We start from the raw sequence: 21509 nt of genomic DNA on the forward strand, positions 1-21509 counted from the left end.
GCATTATTGCTCACTAGCTGTTTTGGGATTCTGGAATATATCTGATTTAGATAAAATACATACGTGACAAAAACAGATATATAGTCGAATGTGATCTTGGTTTTGCACAGCAATGTCGTCAAATATGAACACTGTATTTAGCTTTACTTTTTCAGGTGGAGATATATCACTGCTTTCCCTGAATGTCGTGTATGTCACAACATCTACACCCAGCAATATCTCCTATAATAGTTGATATTTTGGCTGAAACAGTGTTTCTGAAAATACACATAAATGCTAAACGCGGACTCCATCCGGTTCTGTTGGCAGCTACATGAGAACATTTGTCTTGCGCAGTTGGATGGACCTACAATTATTGAAAGTATATTGTCAAGAATGAGTATGCTATTCTTCTTCTGGTCTTCTTGCACGCTGTCACGGCTCCTGTGACTTAAAACAAAGCCGGCCGAAGTGGCCGTGCGGTTAAAGGCGCTGCAGTCTGGAACCGCAGGACCGCTACGGTCGCAGGTTCGAATCCTGCCTCGGGCATGGATGTTTGTGATGTCCTTAGGTTAGTTAGGTTTAACTAGTTCTAAGTTCTAGGGGACTAATGACCTTAGCAGTTGAGTCCCATAGTGCTCAGAGCCATTTGAACTTAAAACAAAGTCTTGATGCTTTCCGCACCCTTAATGAACACTACGTCCTGTTATGCTACCGACTATGTCGGGTACTGGTGTGCAATGGACTTTTACAAGAGAATGTAATTAAATGACATAATTTTCTGCTGTTGCATGTTTTTAATGAAAATAGTAGTAGCAATAGCTTTAGTACTTGCAACATATTGAGAGGTAAGAAATAAAAACACATACATGATTATATACGTTTTTATTCAGTAATTGTACACGGGGTGCACTATATCAACAGATTCTTGCTTCATATTTACGCCACTACAGAAAATAAAAAACAAAGCCTTCTTGTAAGCGCAGAATTCAGCATGTATTTCTCTCAAACTTATTGGTAGCACATTAGTTTCCATTGGCATCATACTGACTCACTGTCAAAAGTCGTCTACATGCATATTGTTTGTACGGAGATACCCTACAATGTTCCTATATACAGCTTTAACACAAGGCAACCATCTGTTAAGTCTTTCCAACACAATGGGTAGCACCATCTGTAGACCGAACAACGTTGTAACGGTGGAGTGCTGTAGACAAATGTATGTGTCAGAGAAATTCACACGGAGTGCAGAGTCATCATACACTGTTGTAATGGATAGAGTTAGAGCAGCACTGGGCAACCACCACTGTATGGTGGAACAACATGCAATGTGTGGTTTTCATGAGTAATAAGAAGAGCGGACATGACGTTTATGTTGATCTCTATTCCAATTTTCTGTACAGGTTCCGGAACTCTCGGAACCAAGGTGATGCCAAACTTTTTTGATGTGTGTACTTCGAACCACTAGCGGTTAAATTATACACTGAAGTGAAGAGAAGTGATGCACAGGCCTTATTTGGTATCTGCTCATCCACTACATCCTCAGTTTGTTCCATGCAGTATTACTGGAATATTCTGCGATGGCGTGTATGATGGGATCTAGTACCGACCTGTGTCATGCTGACTAGGACTTCCGGAGCACTTCAGCGAGTCAGGGGCTGGCTGGGTTTCTTCTAGCGACAATAACAGCTCTTTGTCCTGCTCCATCAAGCTGACCACGTGTGCACCAGGATTCCAGGGTGCTTGCCTCTGCTGCAGATCCTGACGGGCTAGGACACATCGCTGCTGCAGACCCTGACAGACTAGAGGACGCCGCATCCACTGGTGAGAAAAGAAGAAAAACCGTTACAAGAGATAATAGCAGCACAAAGACTTCATATTCCTCACACGACACTAAACACAGACATTAAGCAAGGGATACTTATTCTTCCGTGACTTGTTCGTACTCTGTTGCTGCTGCTGCAGCTGGGCAGCGTTGAACAATCTGAGCTGGCGTTTCATGCTGACTGCAACTGGGGCTGCAGAGCTGCTGGGCCCGCCTTATATCCCCGACGTGATCGGATGCTGCGTTCCTATTGGCTACTGCCAATTTAAACTGCCTCCGATGGCATAATTGTGAACTAGACCAGTTGCTTGGTCCTTGGGATAGGAGGCTGAAGTCTCTTGTGAGGTGGAAAATTGACTGTGAATTTCAAAAATGACAGGCAGTTATAACAACAGCATCGGTCTGTCTGACTTGCAGAGTACATGTTGATATTATTCTACTGGATTGCCATTATCTGCTGGACAGTATTCCTCTTCTTCTTCAGGCACACATCCAATATAATTCCTTTCCATTCTGCTTGTAGGAGGCTATGGGATCAGTCCTCAGCTGTATGTTTACAGGCAGCATGGCTGTTAAACTCCTCCTGGTCAGTTACCAACAGCTCTCAGTAAAACACATTGTGAACAGCATCAAGGATGAGTTGTTGGAGGGGAAGTGGATGGGAATGAGCAGCTGAAGCGCTTCAGTGGTATATATCACATGTTTGAATATGCTTCCACTGAAGCGAATAAGCATCAACTGCCTGCCTCTTCCGTTTTGAAAGAGTGAATGCTTCATGTGGAATATTTAGGCAGTTTGCAAATGTGCATGAACATGGTTTGGTTGTGGCAGGCATCTTGGCGCCATCCCTCTACTTTGTCACAATCTGCTGAACCGAATTCATCTGCTTCTTTCTCCTACACCCTTCCATTATCGTAGTCGTCCAGCCCTCATGTAGTGAACTGTGGCTACAGTTCTCCCTCAGATGGTACATGTAACACAGCTAATGAAAGCTGCTCTGTCCTTCATCATTCATCTCACGGATCGAACACATCGCGATGCATCCTCAAAGACAGCTCAGCATAGACTGAACCTCTCCCACCAATTCTGGTCATCTGACTGGAGAAAAAAATTCCCACCCAAATTTGAATTTCCTGCCAATTTCTAAAAAAATGGTTCAAATGGCTCTGAGCACTATGGGACTCAACATCTTAGGTCATAAGTCCCCTAGAACTTAGAACTACTTAAACCTAACTAACCTAAGGACATCACACACCCATGCCCGAGGCAGGATTCGAACCTGCGACCGTAGCAGTCCCGCGGTTCCGGACTGCAGCGCCAGAACCGCTAGACCACCGCGGCCGGCTGCCAATTTCTGTTTGTGTGTGTGGGGGAGGGGGAGGGGGGGGGGGAAGTGAGACGTCAGCACAGCCATGGAACAAAGAAATTCCTACCATTTTTGAAATTCCTGCTAAAATTCGAAATTCCCGCCAATAGGGTAGGTAGGGGAGGGTGGAGGGGAAGGGTGTGGAGGGGGACCAGGTGGGGAGGGGACCCACGTGCTGGCTGAGAAAAACACATGACGAAATACGTGGGTGGGGGAGGGTGGGGGGGTGGGGGGTTGGCTACTTAATTGTTCAATTTAGTTTATTTGCATATCAATTTGATATCAAAATTACCTCAGGAATCGACTTTCCCTACTACTTACACCCTATATAAGCAACTTGTCATGTTGTGGGCGTTTTATGGTAAACATTTCGCCCCGCTGTTGAGATGTTATGCTAGTTATACAAAACGTTTATGTATTTGTGTCTAAGGATCCTCAAGCCAGGACCCTACAAAATAAAAAGTAAAAGAGTAGGGTATGTGCTGGCACTGGGTTTCACCCTCTCCCTAACATACCACCACAATCCCAACACTATACTCTACAAGCACTCACTACTGTCATCCACATGAAAGACGTACGCTTGACACTTCACACATATGCTCCCCCACCTTCATTCCCTGAATGTGAGACTACTGTGACTTTTGAATACCATTAGATTCATGACGGAATCTTGGAAAAGGAGTTTTAGTTATATAATGCTGTGGAAACTCGTATTTAAAATACTCTTACGACACTAAGCCGAGCGGTATATAAATGGTGGTAGAACGTTCTTCGGTTCGTCCATTAGTTCTGGTTCGTGACATTTTATGAGTAGTTTATCACATAACCGACGTATTTCCACGAACGATTGCCTCATGTTTCATTATTTCTTTATGCCTCTCCAGCGAATAGGCCAAATTTGCTACCAATTGCACTGCCCGTCATTGTGCGGCGAGATATCCCTTGCTGGTTTAGCTTTATCTGGATCCCTACCGTGTGAGGTTGACCAGTGGTTGAAGCACAACACTTATATTGGGGAGAAACGAATTTAGAACCTTCCTAAGGCTTTCATGATGTAGTTTTATTTTGGGGGACGTGCCTTAAATCAGTTCAGCAATAAATCGAAGTGCTTCCTGATTCTCTCTCACACACACTCGATGTAGTCGTGACGTTAAGTCCGATCTTTCCTTGGTGAAATTTCGTTTGAGAATCATCAAGTATATTGTTGCGTGAATAAACTGGCAGCGATTTGCTGATGCTAGAATGTGCAGAAGTACAGCAAACATAAAAAAGTCGCTTCATTATCTGGAAGCTATAATAGGTACCTGTACAAAATATTGGAAAACAAAAGAGTAACGTAGAACTTCAGTTCTCCCTGCCGATTCTCTTCATTCCTGCAATTCAACCCAGCAATAATTTACTATTGTTAGCTCACAGTTGACGCTAAAATATGAAGTACAGAAGTTCTGACTATGAAGAAAACCGTAAATTTAAATTAGTTAGGCAACAAACCAATTATTTATGGGGTACATTCGGCAAAGTTTTCTCGAATATTAAATGGCAACTGAAATTAAAATAATAACAAAAATATAACTTTATTTCGTGTACTCGTAGGAACATAATTTGTGTAGCTTGAGTGAACTGAAAGCAAAGTATCACAGAAATCAGTTATTACATATTATTACATATTATTGACAGAAATTTTACTTCAGAAGCAGCATACAGGAAGGCAGTTAAACGACTGTTACTGAAATGTCGGTATATCTGGCAGAGAAGACGTTAGTGTAACTCAGTGTCTGTAAAGGACAACTGAGTGTGCTATAATCTTTTGACCCATTATTGGAATTGAAAGACTGCTCGATATCCACGTCTGCACCACTGTGTTGCACTTTATAGCAGAGACATGTCGTAAATAACAAGGAAGCTATTACGAAATACTTCGAAGGAAGTTGATAGGAGCGCAATAAAATCTTTATACTACGGGTAAACGTTAAGAGGCAGAGACAAAGGACGGTATCTGCAGAGTACTTGACTTTATGGTGGAATATGTAGTCCATGAAATTAAACGGAGAAGTTTGGAGATGCTGCGCTTGGGAGCCAGCATCTTCGATTACCTCTGAGAACACTTAAAATTGAAGATCTATTAGCGTGTATGCTTTAGTACAATTTATTTTCGTTACGAGCGATCTTTTACCTTAAGGTGCTATCCTTCGATAACAAGTGATTATCGTTGTCTAAGGTGATGACTTTAGAACTAACAGACTATGCAAGAACAGTTTAGCAACAGCACAGAGTGTCCAACAAATGTAATCTTTGTACAAAATAAGTGCACCAGAATTTAAAAATTTTAATTTTTGAGGCTAGACTCTGTAAGTTCCTTTCTTTCCCAATGACACCAATTTACGTGACGTACACTGAAGAATCACGAGAAAACTAAGAGCGGTATGCAAGATATGATACATGATCGTATGCAGTATGTCTGTATAAGGAAAAAAAAAATAGAAGTGGAGAGGTTACAATTGTGTGGTTTTATTCTTAAATATAAAGCTGCTGTTGTAGCAAGGTTCGGCGGAAAATATTATTCACGTCAGATGAGTAAGGAAACAAATTAAAGGGTAATATTTGTGGTATTCATCAATAACTTAGGTGCCCAACAAAAATGTAGCAGGACATGAACCCCAACTAAAAAATTCCGTAGCTACAGGAAGGTGACTTACTTGCACGCTTACCTCTGTCACGTCATAGGGCAAGACATCTAAACCAGAAAAATTGCACCAATGCATGAGAAGTAAGAACATTCATTCATTAAAAGGATACACATCAAAATATACTCAGCTTTTGATTTGTGAGACGGCGTGGAACTTCAAAAATGGTTCAAGTGGCTCTGAGCGCTATGGGACTTAACATCTGAGGTCATCAGTCCCCTAGAACTTAGAACTACTTAAACCTAACTAGCCTAAGGACATCACACACATCCATGCCCGAGGCAGGATTCTAACCTGCGACCGTAGCGGTCGTGCGGTTCCAGACTGAATTGCCTAGAACCGCTTGGCCACACCGGCCGGCTGACATGGAACTAATTTGAAGTTCTGAACCTAATCTAATATAACACAGTAGATGATTACCAACTAATTTAATTGAAGTTCTGTTTGGACTATAGTTAGAGAGCTCATAAGCTCAGACTCTCAACAGAAAAACACTTTGCTCAATCTTCGACACTTGGCGTTTCCTGTCCGAGGACTGAAACCGGTCGGAAACTGTAGATAACTTGCTGGTGAGAACTGTCCGATCACTGTCGGCAGCTGGAACTAAAACAGAGAGCGTCAGTGTTCTTCGCTTGACACTCTGAATTTGTCGCTTAAGTAAATCTACTTACCACAGTGCCAGCCTATTGTCTCCGTCTCCTTCATCCAGTTCCGGGCATTTACACTGTAATTTGACTCTCTCGTGCAAACCCAAGGAACCACGTGAAGAAATCTTGTTATTTGGTATTTAAATAAGCATGAACTGTACTATTGTTCTGTTAAACCTAAAATAAATTTTTTAGCTTTCGTTTACAATTTACGAATAAATAGTACGAGTTTAAGTCTCTATATACAATGGAAAGAAGGTAATATGTTACGAGAATGATTTACTATTTCAAATAGTTCATTTTTGTGTGACAGAAATGCGAACATGGTATCGCACTAAACCCCAGTTCGCTTCTACCAGACTGAATCGAGGTTTCTGCATTTGTGTTCCAGTGATCTGCAATTGATGGTCGCTCACTAACACTCGTATGCAAAATGACAGCAATCAATTTCCGAATGTCGTCAAGGGTAACTGTTTTTTTTAACTGGATCAGATAAATCGTCAGGTAGAATTTCATCCACATCATCAGCTTATGAAGGATCGCTACGATCATCTTCAGACTCTTGGAGATCTCTGCGTCACTGAGTGGACTGTTGCCAGGCGTATTCTTCAGAGTAAACGTCACGCTACCAATGGCGTCTCACACTGAACTGAATAGTTTGATTGTTTTAATTATGAAATTGCATTTTCGTGAGTCGAACGGACGTTTATGTGTCGTCTCTTATCCGCTAGACGGCTAATGTTACTCACGAGAGCTGCCCGTAATATTACTGGTGTTTCAGCCCTCACTAAGATGTTGTGCCCTTAATATTACGGGCATGGCATTGAAAATGTTAAATATTGTGCTCGGCATATTAATACGCAGCTGCGGTCTATTTGGCGGGTGCATGAAATAGTTACGGTTTGCAGCTGTTTCTGTGGTGGTAGACGTAACTGTTGGCTTATCAATGGACTATTTGAATTTCTTGTGGTGGAAGTACGAGGGCGTGAAGAAAATTAATGACTTGGAATTTTTTGTGCGAAAACTCTTAAAACTAGTAAAATACAATATACGTTATTAATATTGCACATCTTTATTCCTCATGTCTACATATTTGCAGCCCTCTGCCACTAGAGAGCTCCGAAATGTAGCGTGTAACATGGCGGTGTACAACGTAACTACGACGGTGCTTGAGAAACAGCGTGATGTAATCGAGTTTTGAATTTAATGAGTTCGTCTACAAATATAGCACCCTTCCCTTCACCATAACGCCAGACCACACACGAGCGCTGCGGCATCTGCAACAATCTATCGCCTTGGGTTCACTGTCATCGATCATGTTCCATAAAATCCCGACTTGGCCGCAATCGATTTTCATCTGTTTCCGGAACTTAAAGAGCCTCTTCGAGAACTTCGCTTTGACAGTGATGAAGCGGTGTAACCACAGGTGAAGTTGTGGCTCCGTCGGCAGAATCAAACATTCTACAATTACGGTATCAACAAACTGGTCTCTCGCTGGAAGAAATGTGTTCGTCCCCAGGGTGACTATGTTGAGAAACAGAGATGAAGAATAAGGATGTGGAATGTCAATAAAGTTGGTTTTATTTAAAAGACCTTTACATTTTTAACGTAAGAAATTCGGAGGCATCACTTTTCAGCACGTTCTCGTATGAATTAGTTCCTGGACTGTGTACCATCTAGGAGACACCCTCTGATGTCTAGTGCTATGTACCGCGTCTTGTGGAGACACAGCAGTATTCAATCGGATATTCAAACGCCCTATTGCTACAACGAAAGCAGTTGCGCCTTTGTGGTCTTGGAATATATACAGTGTGTTTCACAGTACCTATCACAGTATTCTAGGGGTTGCAGAGGAGAATTAGTAGATAAAGTGGTGACTATGTATCCATGTCTGGTAATGTACCGTTTGGATCTAAGATAATTCTGAAGATTGTATCACGTTTCAATCTCCCGTTTCGAGGTATGCACACAAACTGAAAAGAGGGCCTTTAGTCAGTTCCTCTTGTAATTATGATTTCACATGCCAATTTTGTTCGACTACTAAAGCAAAGACTGCAAGAAACTGCTACATTCACAATTAGGAGCGTCGACGGAAATGCTCCACGGACGCGCAACACTCTCAACTTTGAAGAGAACGTCCTTCATCACATAGAAGGGAGGTTAGCGACGATTACTCGAAACATTGCCCATGCTATGTTCTCCTGTAGAGCATACAGGCCAAAGCTGATTAATTCCGATGCGTAGGCACAATGAAGTGGGAGAGGATTAGAAAGTGTTCTGATCTCCAAACTTACTTTACATCCAAACGGTATATTTCCGGACAAGGGAACCTTATTAAAACTTTATCTGTTAAGTCTCGTCAACAGACCCTATAAGCCTGTAATAGGAATTTTGAACCACCATGCATAAGGTTTCTAATGTTATTTATTGTCATTCGCAGTGGCTATGGTAACTGAATATATTCGTGTAGACGAACCGTCTTGAGTAATTTACTTTTTACGTACTTAACCAGAAAAACATGTGCACCATTTGGGGTAGGAAACTCTCTGTTGACATCGTAGTTGGTGTAATTATAACATAATTTACACTGCAAAAATATAACATGCAAATCCTGTTTGCTACTCTGTAGATCTTATTACTTTTACTATACTAATTGATTCATAGAGCGTGTGTCATAATTAATGGCTTTAACGCATTAAGTTGAGACTATACGATACTAGAAACAAAAGAGTCTCAGTAAAAACATGTCCGCAAACAAACCGTTTGGAGATAATTGGTAATTTATGATCACCAGCCATCACTAACTTTATTACGCGTAAACGTCATCCCAGTTAGGAGAAGGTAATAATACTGTAAAACATTAAGGAAAGTTATTAGACATATTTTGGTAGAAGTGCAGGTGTTATGAATGAATACAACAGTTACATTATGGTACTCATAGTTAAAGGATGTGTTCAAAGTGTTGTCTTTGTACCCGGACACATTCATGTCGTCGTCGTCACAATGAATTTCGAATCCTTTCAAACACGCCTGGATCATTTCGAAATTCTTGGCAACCACTGACAAGTCTCTGCTCCAATTTTTCAGTCTTATCTCGGAGACACGGTACAGGTACACCTCGTCCAATTCATCTTTGGCCATACTGGAGCGTTAGATGTCGTCTCACCATAGCAGTAAAATGTCCCCCTGCTCCATTATGTATGTACCACGTCCTCTGGCGTTGCTCTAAGGGAACATCCGCAAGGAAATCTGCAAGACGATGCCACAGAAACCGCAAGTAATTCTGCCAATTGTGTCTGTTTGGTAACATGTACAGCCCAATAAGACCATCACGTTGCACCCATAACCACACATTCAATGAGAAACGTCGCTTACGTCGAGACTAACGCACAGCATGTGGGTTGGATAGAGCTGCACTCTACCAAAACTGCGGTTGGGTAGTTTTTTTACATTACATAAGTGACGTAGTGAATGGTAGGATTACAGGAGTTTCTTGTTCATACTGATAACTGCGAAAATTGTTTAGCAGTAACAGAATTATGTGCTATATTACCTTGACGAATTATTGAAGCGATGTTTGATATGCTTATGTTTTAATTTTTTAAAATTTTCCTTTTTTTGTGGAAATTGCGTTTCTTGAACCATGTGATAAATCTCTATTTATTTTTCTTTATTTTTATCATGTATCTCTGTTTCACGTTACAGATAAACAGTTTTCGACTAAAACCTGAATAAAACACCGACATTTACAATTTTGCTATAAATATACACTCCTGGAAATTGAAATAAGAACACCGTGAATTCATGGTCCCAGGAAGAGGAAACTTTATTGACACATTCCTGGGGTCAGATACATCACATGATCACACTGACAGAACCACAGGCACATAGACACAGGCAACAGAGCATGCACCATGTCGGCACTAGTACAGTGTATATCCACCTTTCGCAGCAATGCAGGCTGCTATTCTCCCATGGAGACGATCGTAGAGATGCTGGATGTAGTCCTGTGGAACGGCTTGCCATGCCATTTCCACCTGGCGCCTCAGTTGGACCAGCGTTCGTGCTGGACGTGCAGACCGCGTGAGACGATGCTTCATCCAGTCCCAAACATGCTCAATGGGGGACAGATCCGGAGATCTTGCTGGCCAGGGTAGTTGACTTACACCTTCTAGAGCACGTTGGGTGGCACGGGATACATGCGGACGTGCATTGTCCTGTTGGAACAGCAAGTTCCCTTGCCGGTCTAGGAATGGTAGAACGATGGGTTCGATGACGGTTTGGATGTACCGTGCACTATTCAGTGTCCCCTCGACGATCACCAGTGGTGTACGGCCAGTGTAGGAGATCGCTCCCCACACCATGATGCCGGGTGTTGGCCCTGTGTGCCTCGGTCGTATGCAGTCCTGATTGTGGCGCTCACCTGCACGGCGCCAAACACGCATACGACCATCATTGGCACCAAGGCAGAAGCGACTCTCATCGCTGAAGACGACACGTCTCCATTCGTCCCTCCATTCACGCCTGTCGCGACACCACTGGAGGCGGGCTGCACGATGTTGGGGCGTGAGCGGAAGACGGCCTAACGGTGTGCGGGACCGTAGCCCAGCTTCATGGAGACGGTTGCGAATGGTCCTCGCCGATACCCCAGGAGCAACAGTGTCCCTAATTTGCTGGGAAGTGGCGGTGCGGTCCCCTACGACACTGCGTAGGATCCTACGGTCTTGGCGTGCATCCGTGCGTCGCTGCGGTCCGGTTCCAGGTCGACGGGCACGTGCACCTTCCGCCGACCACTGGCGACAACATCGATGTACTGTGGAGACCTCACGCCCCACGTGTTGAGCAATTCGGCGGTACGTCCACCCGGCCTCCCGCATGCCCACTATACGCCCTCGCTCAAAGTCCGTCAACTGCACATACGGTTCACGTCCACGCTGTCGCGGCATGCTACCAGTGTTAAAGACTGCGATGGAGCTCCGTATGCCACGGCAAACTGGCTGACACTGACGGCGGCGGTGCACAAATGCTGCGCAGCTAGCGCCATTCGACGGCCAACACCGCGGTTCCTGGTGTGTCCGCTGTGCCGTGCGTGTGATCATTGCTTGTACAGCCCTCTCGCAGTGTCCGGAGCAAGTATGGTGGGTCTGACACACCAGTGTCAATGTGTTCTTTTTTCCATTTCCAGGAGTGTATATACTTTTAATTAAGAGACAGGAGATGACAATGTAGAACAAAAATGCTCCGTACGTTACGCGGACCTTTATGTATACACAGTTTTTACACGTTCACCGCTTCCGGTTTCTAGGGGTATCTAGTAAGACACTGATGGCATACGCAGAGAAAGTGTCGAAATGAGGTAAGGTCCCATAGGTATGCAACACACTTAACATACAGGTAATGAAATTGCGATCTTAACTGACCAAAGCTACTTGACAAACTACCGTAGTCTACGCTTGCCTACGATAGTCTACGGTAACCTACAGTAGTTTTATAACTCTAGGGATGGTGTATAGATGACTCGAAATGCGAGACTTGTGATAATAAAAACACACCATAACGAGTAAACCCTGCCTTACCTGTAAATAAAAAGTTATTGCAAAATGTAGGGTTGCCTACAGCTTGTAGTTGCATTCACTGACAGGACGTTAGTCTAGGACCAAAATCCGTCGTTACTGCGACACTGAACTCGTGATACGGGTACAATGCATTGCGATGCATTATTCTCCAAACACTATTGTGACTCATTCCAGGAATTTGTGTGGTAAGTCTCCTCGTCGAAGTTCCTGGAAAGTGTTTGGCTGTTTCCAGTAAAACATCTTCTAGCACAGGTGTAACTCGTGCATGCCCACCCACTCCTACAGCATGTGCAAAGTTCCCATTTTATCGGAGGCATTAATGCTTCCTTGTAAACTTCGACTGTCGGGGTGCCTTCTGGCAGGGTATGCTTCTTGATACTAACGTGATACCTACGGCGCACTGCCGTTAGCCCTGCCATACATCAACCAGTCTGATGTGGCAGTTGAAGACAACAAAATGAAAGCAGATGTTCTAAATTTCACGTTCAAGAAATCGTTTTTGCAGGAGAATCGTATAAACATATCGTCATTTGATCATCAGTCAGACTCCCGTATGGACGACTTTGTAATAAGCATCCCTGGCGTAGAGAAACAAGTGAAAGATTTGAAAGCAAATAAATCACCATGTCCGGATGGAACTCCAGTTGGGTTTTACAAAGAGTACTCTATGGCATTGGCCCCTTACCTAGCCTGCGCTTGTCGTGAATCTCCCGCCCAGCACCAAGTCTCAAGCGACAGGAAAAAAGCGCAGGTGACTCCAGTATATGAGAAAGGTAAAAGAACGGACCCACAAAATTACTAATCAATATCTCTAACCTCGGTTTGCTGCAGAATCCTTGAACATATTCTCAGTTCGAATATAATAAACTTTCTTGAGACTAAGATGTTTATGTCGACGAATCAGCATGGTTTTAGAAAGCCCCGCTTGTACAAAACTCACTTGATATTCTGCGATCTGAGGATGAAAGGGAACAGGCAGATTCTATGTTTCTAGATTTCCGGAAAGCATGCGACTCAGTGAACCTTTGCATGCTGTTAACGAAAGTACGAGCGTATGGAATAGGTTCACAGACATGTGAGTGGCTCGAAGACATCTTAAGCAATAGAAGCTAGTATGTTGTCATCATCGGCGAGTGTTCATAGGAGACAAGAACATCATCAGGATTGCCCACGGAAATGTTATTGTTCTCTACATACATAAATTATTTGGCCGACAGGGTGGACAGCAATCTGTGGTTGTTTGCTGATGATGCTGTGGTGTACGGTAACGTGTCGAAACTGAATGACTGTAGGAAGATACAAGACGAATTAGACAAAATTTATAGTCGCGCAGGATTAGCCGTGCCGTCTAAGGCGCTGCAGTCATGGACTGTGCGGCTGGTTCCGGCGGAGGTTCGAATCCTCCCTCGGGCATGGGTGTGTGTGTATGTCATTAGGATAACTTAGGTTAAGTAGTGTGTAAGCTTAGGGACTGATCACCTTAGCAGTTAAGTCACATAAGATTTCACACGCAATTCAAATTCAACAAAATTTATAGTTGATGTGATGAATGGCAGCTAGTTCTAAATGCGGAAAAATGTAAATTAATGCGGAGGGTTGGAAGAACAAGCCTGTAATGTTCGGTTACAGTGTTACTAGTGTCCTGCTTGACACACTGAAGTCTGTGGTAAAGAAGGGAAATGGTCGACTTCGGTTATTGGAAGAATTTGGGAAAGTGTGGTTCACTTGTAAAGGAGACAGCATATAGGACGCTGGTGCGATCCATTCTTGAGTACTGTATCTATACATAACTTCTGTATGTAATTTCTACTCAGTACATCATCCATTCCAATCAGTTGCCCTTTTAAGTTCTTAGCTGTCTCTGACACAATTAGAATGCCACTGGCAAACCTCGAAATTTTGTTCTACTCCCTGAAATTTAATTCCTTCTACAAATTTCTTTTCGGTTTCCCTTACAGCTTCGTCAATATACGGACTGAATAAACTTCGAGGATGCGCTAAAGCGCTGTTTCACTCCCTTCTCAACATCTGCTTCCCTTTGATTCTCCTTGACTCTTATAACTGCCATCAGGTTTCTGTACAAGTTGTAAATATTCGTAGTCTTTCACTCTATGCATTCTGTTCCTACTATCTTCAGAATCCCAAAATTACCAGCCAGCATTGTGAAAAGCTTTGTCTAAATCTATGAATGCTATAAAAGTAGGTTTGCCTCTCTTTAACCTTTCTTCTAAAATATATACTATTTCACTCAATTATGATACGACTTCTTGTCGGTCGTCTTAGCAGCTTCCAGCTGTAGCGAAATATTTGCTGCACTATTGATCCAGCAACTGTCTTCCGCCACAGAAATTACATCTTAGGTGGGCGAGAAGTTCCTACATCTTTGGGCAGTAATTTTTATATCGCATTAGTGATTGCTTATACAGGAATTGGATGAAATTCTATGGACTGTATTTAGATGTAAGCAATAACAAAGGACTTTGAAATAGGATTAGTTATTCCTAAGAAACAACGATCACTCGAAATACATTTTGGTAAAGTTATGCCTGAGAAAGATAAGAGTTATAGTGAACACATACAATTTCCCACAACTGAAAATTTAGCATTACTGTATAACTCAATTAAGAATCTTATATTGACCGGGAAGTGAAGTGTAAGATAACTCATTACTGTTTCTCAGTTGTTTTATTTATCATTTATAACATAACTTTGTTTGCAAATTGATTCAAGTGTGACATTGTGCCAATATATACATTAATGAAAGAGGGCACTGGACACATACGACTATGTACACAACAGTAGTAATCTTGTACTAGCCGTTAAATATTTCGTTTTCTGTCAGGTTACAATTAAATACAAACTGGTAGCTTCATAAAGTTTACAATTGATACGCAATAGTTTAAATAGTCTTAATGTTACGTGAGAAAATTCGTACTAGCGATATTAACGCACAAAAGATCTGCCAGAATAGAGAAATATTTTATTTTACCTGTGTAAATAGGTAACCTTACTGTAATATTGTAACTGTACCTATTTATATGTATGTGGTTGTGTGTATGTTTGTGGACTTAGGTCTGTCTGTTATATGAGAGAACAGAAGTAAGATATAATCATGTACCAGCTCAGTCAAGACATTTGTTCAGTTCAGGTTGATTGTGACAAAACAGCAGCGGGTGTTACAGTAGTAATTCGGGTGTTGGTCATGGACAGTGACACTTAGCAGTCAGTCAATCATTCCCTCATACCTTTATTAGCGAAAGAATAGTATTCAAGTGAACTTCAGTGGTAGTCCAGTGTTATTTAGACAGATAGGCGAAATAAAATTACCATTTTGTTACCTCTTTTCAGTTCCTTTAGTTTTAATGTCCAGTTCATGAATTTTGTTCAGAGTCGACATCTGCCCCTGTAAATGCTTTGTAGTTTAAAATCTGGTTTACAAATACGTCTTAATATTACGTAATCTATTTGAAACCTTCCTGTATCTAGTTGTATCTCCTGTGTTTAGAACCTTCTCGATATGTTTGTCATTAGTTTGGTGACAGGCTATAGTTGAACAACACTAGGCATTGGTATCCGTATTCAGTCTCCTTTATCAGCTTCCACAGCGACAGTAATATTCTATATCTTTCATTTTATTATAAGTTCAACAATAAATCTTATTTGATGCATGAGATTCGTACATTAGGATAATTTGGTGAAGAGTACCATAGTTAATTAAGCAAACGAGAAAAGAATATTGAAGGAAGGTTTACAAACATGTATGAAATGCGTTGTTATTTGTCGAAGACATTTATTCAAACAGAAAATGAATTTGCTGGTGCAAGAAGGGAAAGAAAAAAGTCTCAAATCAAACACGACAGCTATAAAAGGATTGAGAAGGAGTTTAAGCAAATAATAATACTGATATGATACAACCTAATGAATTAAAGAAAACTATTCGGTGACACCTTCTACACGAATTAAGAAGGAAAGACGAAAATCTAATAAGAGAAACAATTGAAAACAATAGCAGCATAAAGAAAACAAATCGGAAACTAATAATGTGTAGATTCCACACACGTTTCACCAATTAAAATGCCAGATGACACAGTATCAAATATCACAATGAATATTAAACAAGCATTTCACGATTTCTTTGAAAGTTTGTATAGTTCGAGAGATAAATAAGAGACAAAAATAATAAAGGAACACCAGGAGATTATGATACTTCAGTGTAAATGATAGGAGCCGGAGATTAGGGAATATGAAAAGAACTTTGAAAATTATTTATAAAATGTCTGAGTAGGAGGACAGTTCTCCGTAAACGTACAACACTGTAATTTCTTTCGTGGAGCTGACACGAGGCAGGAAAGTATAGTGTGAGCTGGGGGAAATGGGCTGGAACGGGCGCCGTGCGGCTCCAATTAAACAGCCTATGGTTCCAAATGCTTTAACACGGCACCCCAGTTTAATTCAATGGAGTGGCTTCCAGAGTTTTGTGACCCTGTGGATTGTGAGGCAGGTGGCTGGCCGGTGACGTAATGATAGTGAACACTGCCCCCGAGTTGATGGTCGGTGAGCTGCTACCCGGGACCGGTGCTGGCCCACTGTGGCGATGGCTCCATGTCCACGGTCTCAGGGCGCACTGCCCTGACACAGAGTCACAGTCACGAGGTACATTCCAGACTGTGGCCAAGCGATACAGCCCCATAGTGGTAGAGCTGCCCTACTAAAAGTATAAATGGTTAGTGCATGGGGGCTTAATTAAAATAGAATGCAAATAATTTTACTTTTTTGCTTCAGTAGCTGTCTGTTCGGTTACGAAGTCTCGTAAACGGTTGGCCCTGACTTGTATTATTACGCTATCTGACTGCATAGAACAATAACAAAGAATGAAATGGAAATTTTCATTAACACAATTAATTAATTAAGTCCCCAGCAACTATAAAACCTACGAAACCAAAGCACAAGTGTAACTGTTCTGTGTGTGGGAGTATGACTCAACGTACGCATCTGGCACGGTTCTTCTTCAACAACACAAGAAATTTTAAATATCATTAATACTGAATTAATTAAAGGAAATAGAAATACCATAATTACTCAAGAAAACCAGAATTACACTCTAATCCCAGAACACAAGCCAGATGCTTTGTTGACTGAACCTGTAATGAAGCATTATTTACGACATTAAATAATGAAAAATAAATCAAGTTTCGTTACCTTCATATATTGACCAAAATCACTCTAATCATTACAATATATCTCCACACCGACTCGCTATTACCACATCTCAACAAGAACTTTTCAGTATCACATCTCAGCAAGCACTCTCTACTAGCACATCTCAAAAAACACTCTCTGCTACGAGTTCTTAACAAGCACTGACTACCACGAGCTCTCCCCAAGCACTGCCCACTACGACATCTCAATAATCACTGCCAGTGGAGGCGGCGGAACAATACTCTCTAGCGCGATCTCTGGCGTTGTGGCTCAGTGTAGCCACCTTTCATATGCCCTTCCTCCACGGCTAGAATTTGATGGTATTTTTGCCAGCATTGGTGGTGAAAATACCACCAAATTCGTCAAAAAAATACAGTCAAAAATAAAAGATAATATTAATGCGTAAATATCATATAACTAGGTAAAATTTTGGCTTTGCACTGACCTTTCAATAACCTAATATATAAAATACAGTAAGCAATACAAATTCTTTCATACATGTGACTTTACATAACAGTTTACACAAGTATTATGTGGTTAAACAGTTCAATCAATAGCGTCAGCAATGACGAATATGTGCAGGTAAGAGTCTCATAACTTTTCACAAACAGTAATACACAAAAAATCAGTTTATACAAATATTCACATAAACGCTTTCCATAGCCCAAGAAACAAGCAGTTGACAGTTCCAGCAGTAGCACCCAGCAATGGTCAACAGGTGCAAAAACCAACAAGTGACATTTTTTCAGTAGAAACAGTCCATCAGTGTCACCCAGTAATGTTGAATAGGTGCAGACACCAACAAGTAACACCATTTCAGTATAAGCAGTTCCATTAGTGGCACCAGCAATGTTGAACAGGTGCAGATATCAACAGGTGACATCTTTTCAGTAGAAGCAGTCCATCAGTGGCACCCAGCAATGTTGAGCAGGTGCCGACACCAACAAGTGACATCATTTCGGTAGATGCAGTCCATCAGTGGCACCCAGTAATGTTGAATAGGTGCAGACACCAACAAGTAACACCATTTCAGTATAAGCAGTTCCATTAGTGGCACCAGCAATGTTGAACAGGTGCACACAGCAACAGGTGACATCTTTTCAGTAGAAGCAGTTCATCAGTGGCACCCAGCAATGTTGAGCAGGTGCAGACACCAAGAAGTAACACCATTTCAGTAGAAGCAGTCCATCAGTGGCACCCAGCAATGTTGAGCAGGTGCAGACATCAACAAGTAACACCATTTCAGTATAAGCAGTTCCATTAGTGGCACCCGCAATGTTGAACAGGTGCTGACCGCAGTCCATAATATTAACTTTCACTAATCACACTGTTCATCAGCAGAAATTAAACATGACTAAATGTCACACATCATGTTGAAAAGTGCAGCACCATCACTAATCAGACAGTTCAGGCATGAACAATAGTTTGAATACACATACAATGCTTTTACACTAAACATACAAATCATAATAAACACACAAATGATATCAGATAATTGTCATATTAAATATTACAAATACACAAATATCAGTAAACCGATAATTTTTATGGGTGTCAGTGCAAGCCACAACAAACAAGTAAAATAATATTTAGGAGATAGTTTGGGATCACTTCTCTGGGATTATAAAAGGAAAACACACAAAACACACTCACTCATCTTTCATCCACATTTAGTGCTACTGTGTAATTGAATAGTGTTAACTGTGTAAATGCAATTCTGTCAAAATTTTATGTTCATCATGTGTATCAAGTGGTAGTGGCAGCAATGTATAACAGTCAATAATAGTTAGTCAACGTCATAGTCATCATGTCAAGACCAATGTTTGCCAAGCCAGATCAAAATGTACAGTTGCTGAACAACTGTCAGTGAGCCAAGATATGCAATTACTTCCTCTCTCCAAAAAAAAGTATATACTGCTTAGTGATTTAACAAAGTGTGTGTGTGTAGACAATCTTCCTTCTACTTGAGTGTTCTAGTCTGCTATCTTCATCCTCCTTGTTCCATATAGACCAACAAAAAAAATATGCTCCTCACTTACTTCACCTCTTATCCACCAAACTCCAATAATCATCAGCATTACATAATCTCAATACTTCAATAATACCTCATTTACCTTACCTCTTGTCCACGAAACTCCAATAATCATCAACTTCACATAATCTCAATACCTCAATAATACGTCGATACATATAAACCTCAGCACCAATATCATTTCACTTCCATAACAACTCTTTCCTCTAGTCAGTCTCCTCGAACAAGTACAGACAAAATCCTAGTGCAACTTCAATTCAGCATCCCATACAATCCGAAGACACAGTGTCCACACACAACCTCTGTGTAATTCATCTGACACAAATTTTCTACTCATTATAAATTATAAGATACATTTTGGTTCCTTGTCCATCATTAAATAAAAGAAATGCATACATGACCTCTAACAGATTTAGTTCGAATAACTCTCAGTAATTAAGTACGATTACGGAGTGTGAATGATCATAATATTTCACAGTGTGTACACCACTTCAAGAATTATGGCAAACAGAAGCAAACATGTGGAGTATTTCTTGTGTCAAGTGTCACTTCCTATTTCAATTACTCACGAAAAATGCAGTGTAATAACTGTCAATGGTCTAACCTAGTGTTGGTATGTCATGTCGTTAGCTTCCTTCCTATTAGCATAAATTTATGCAGCTTCCATAAAACCTCCATCTCATGTGACTTCTATGAAGTTTCTTGTACTAATGTCGTTCGTAGCATTATAGCAGTTCATTTTCTTATCTTAAAAATATCAGGCACTGAGCGTAAGCAAAACATGCAATAGCGAGTAAATATACCAGTAGAGAACAGAATGTCAACAAATGGATACAGCACAATTCCTACAACGAGGCTCTGCCCAGCGAACAATCTATAATTAATACCACAGCGTAACCTAAACTCTATGTACGTACACAGTATATCAGCATTGCTATATTCTAAATTGAGGAGTAGTTGTGACAACAAACAGAAATGTGTAAATATTCAATCCATACGCACAGCAGCAAACATATATCTTACACAATAAACAGGTCATTAGCATCATATCAGCATAAGCAAATAAATGTTCATACGCAACCTTAATAAGTAAATATGAAGGCGCAAGCAGATAAAACACAAAGTATATCTTACATACATAACCACAGTCAGCACAATTAATCAGTTGTCAATTACAATTTAAATAAATAAGCACAGCAGGTACATAATAAAAAAATATGACATCAGTGAAAAAGGCATAGCAGCCAAGCGATGCATAATATACATAAGTAACAACACTGTTCATTAATCAATAATTGTCAAAATCAGCAAATGTACACAAGCACGTCGCTTCACAAGTAAATTCATAGAACATGAAATTAGCACAAAGTATGAATCACGTAATCACGAGCAGCAAATTACATCTAAAATACGTACCTAAGTGGAATTATGTTACCTGAAAAATAAACTCAATTAATAGTTACCCTTTTTAGTTTATTACTTTTTTCTTCGAAATTACATTCTTCCTGAAATTTTCTCCATAGCAAGTCGTCTTAACGTCGGACACGCACAGAATTTACCTGAAGGTCTTAAATATTTTATACAACCGTATCCTGAAAAATACTGAACGTTAATAACAGAATTTATAAAGTCACCATAGCTTTATACTGAATTTAATCCGAGAAATTAGACTGTGTATTTGTTTACGTCTGTCAGTGCATCCGCACGTCGAGACACTGGGACAGCGTTGTTAGAGAGGCCATCGAAATTCGCACCAATGACGACCTCATAAATCGTGACTGTGGCTATAATCTTAGCAAGGCTTGGGAACCAGCGATTGGGTTAATCAAGAGTAAATCGAGCAAATGTATAGTTGTGACGACCACGGCGGACGGAGCCATCACACCGACGTCATCTCAGACGCCGTCGCAATCTGTTCCACCGCGCGACCGTGGCGCGGGGCGCGGACGGCGGAGTGAGCGCGCCGCGGGCGGAGGGTATTTAAATCCGCCGCCGCCGCGACCGAACCCAGTTCCACCTGAGCAGCCATAGTGTACGGATCTCCATGCCGGCACGTTCACAGGAGCTCAGTCCGTCAGTTCACCTGATGATGGCGACATGTATGATCGCCGAAATATTGTGCCCGTTGGACACTGTAGACCGGCAGTACACCCGTGGATATTTTGATTATCAAATACGCCGGGAGAAACTCAAGAATCATA

Source organism: Schistocerca nitens, chromosome 3, assembly GCF_023898315.1.
Source record: "Schistocerca nitens isolate TAMUIC-IGC-003100 chromosome 3, iqSchNite1.1, whole genome shotgun sequence".
In the NCBI taxonomy this organism is placed as follows: Eukaryota; Metazoa; Arthropoda; class Insecta; order Orthoptera; family Acrididae; genus Schistocerca; species Schistocerca nitens.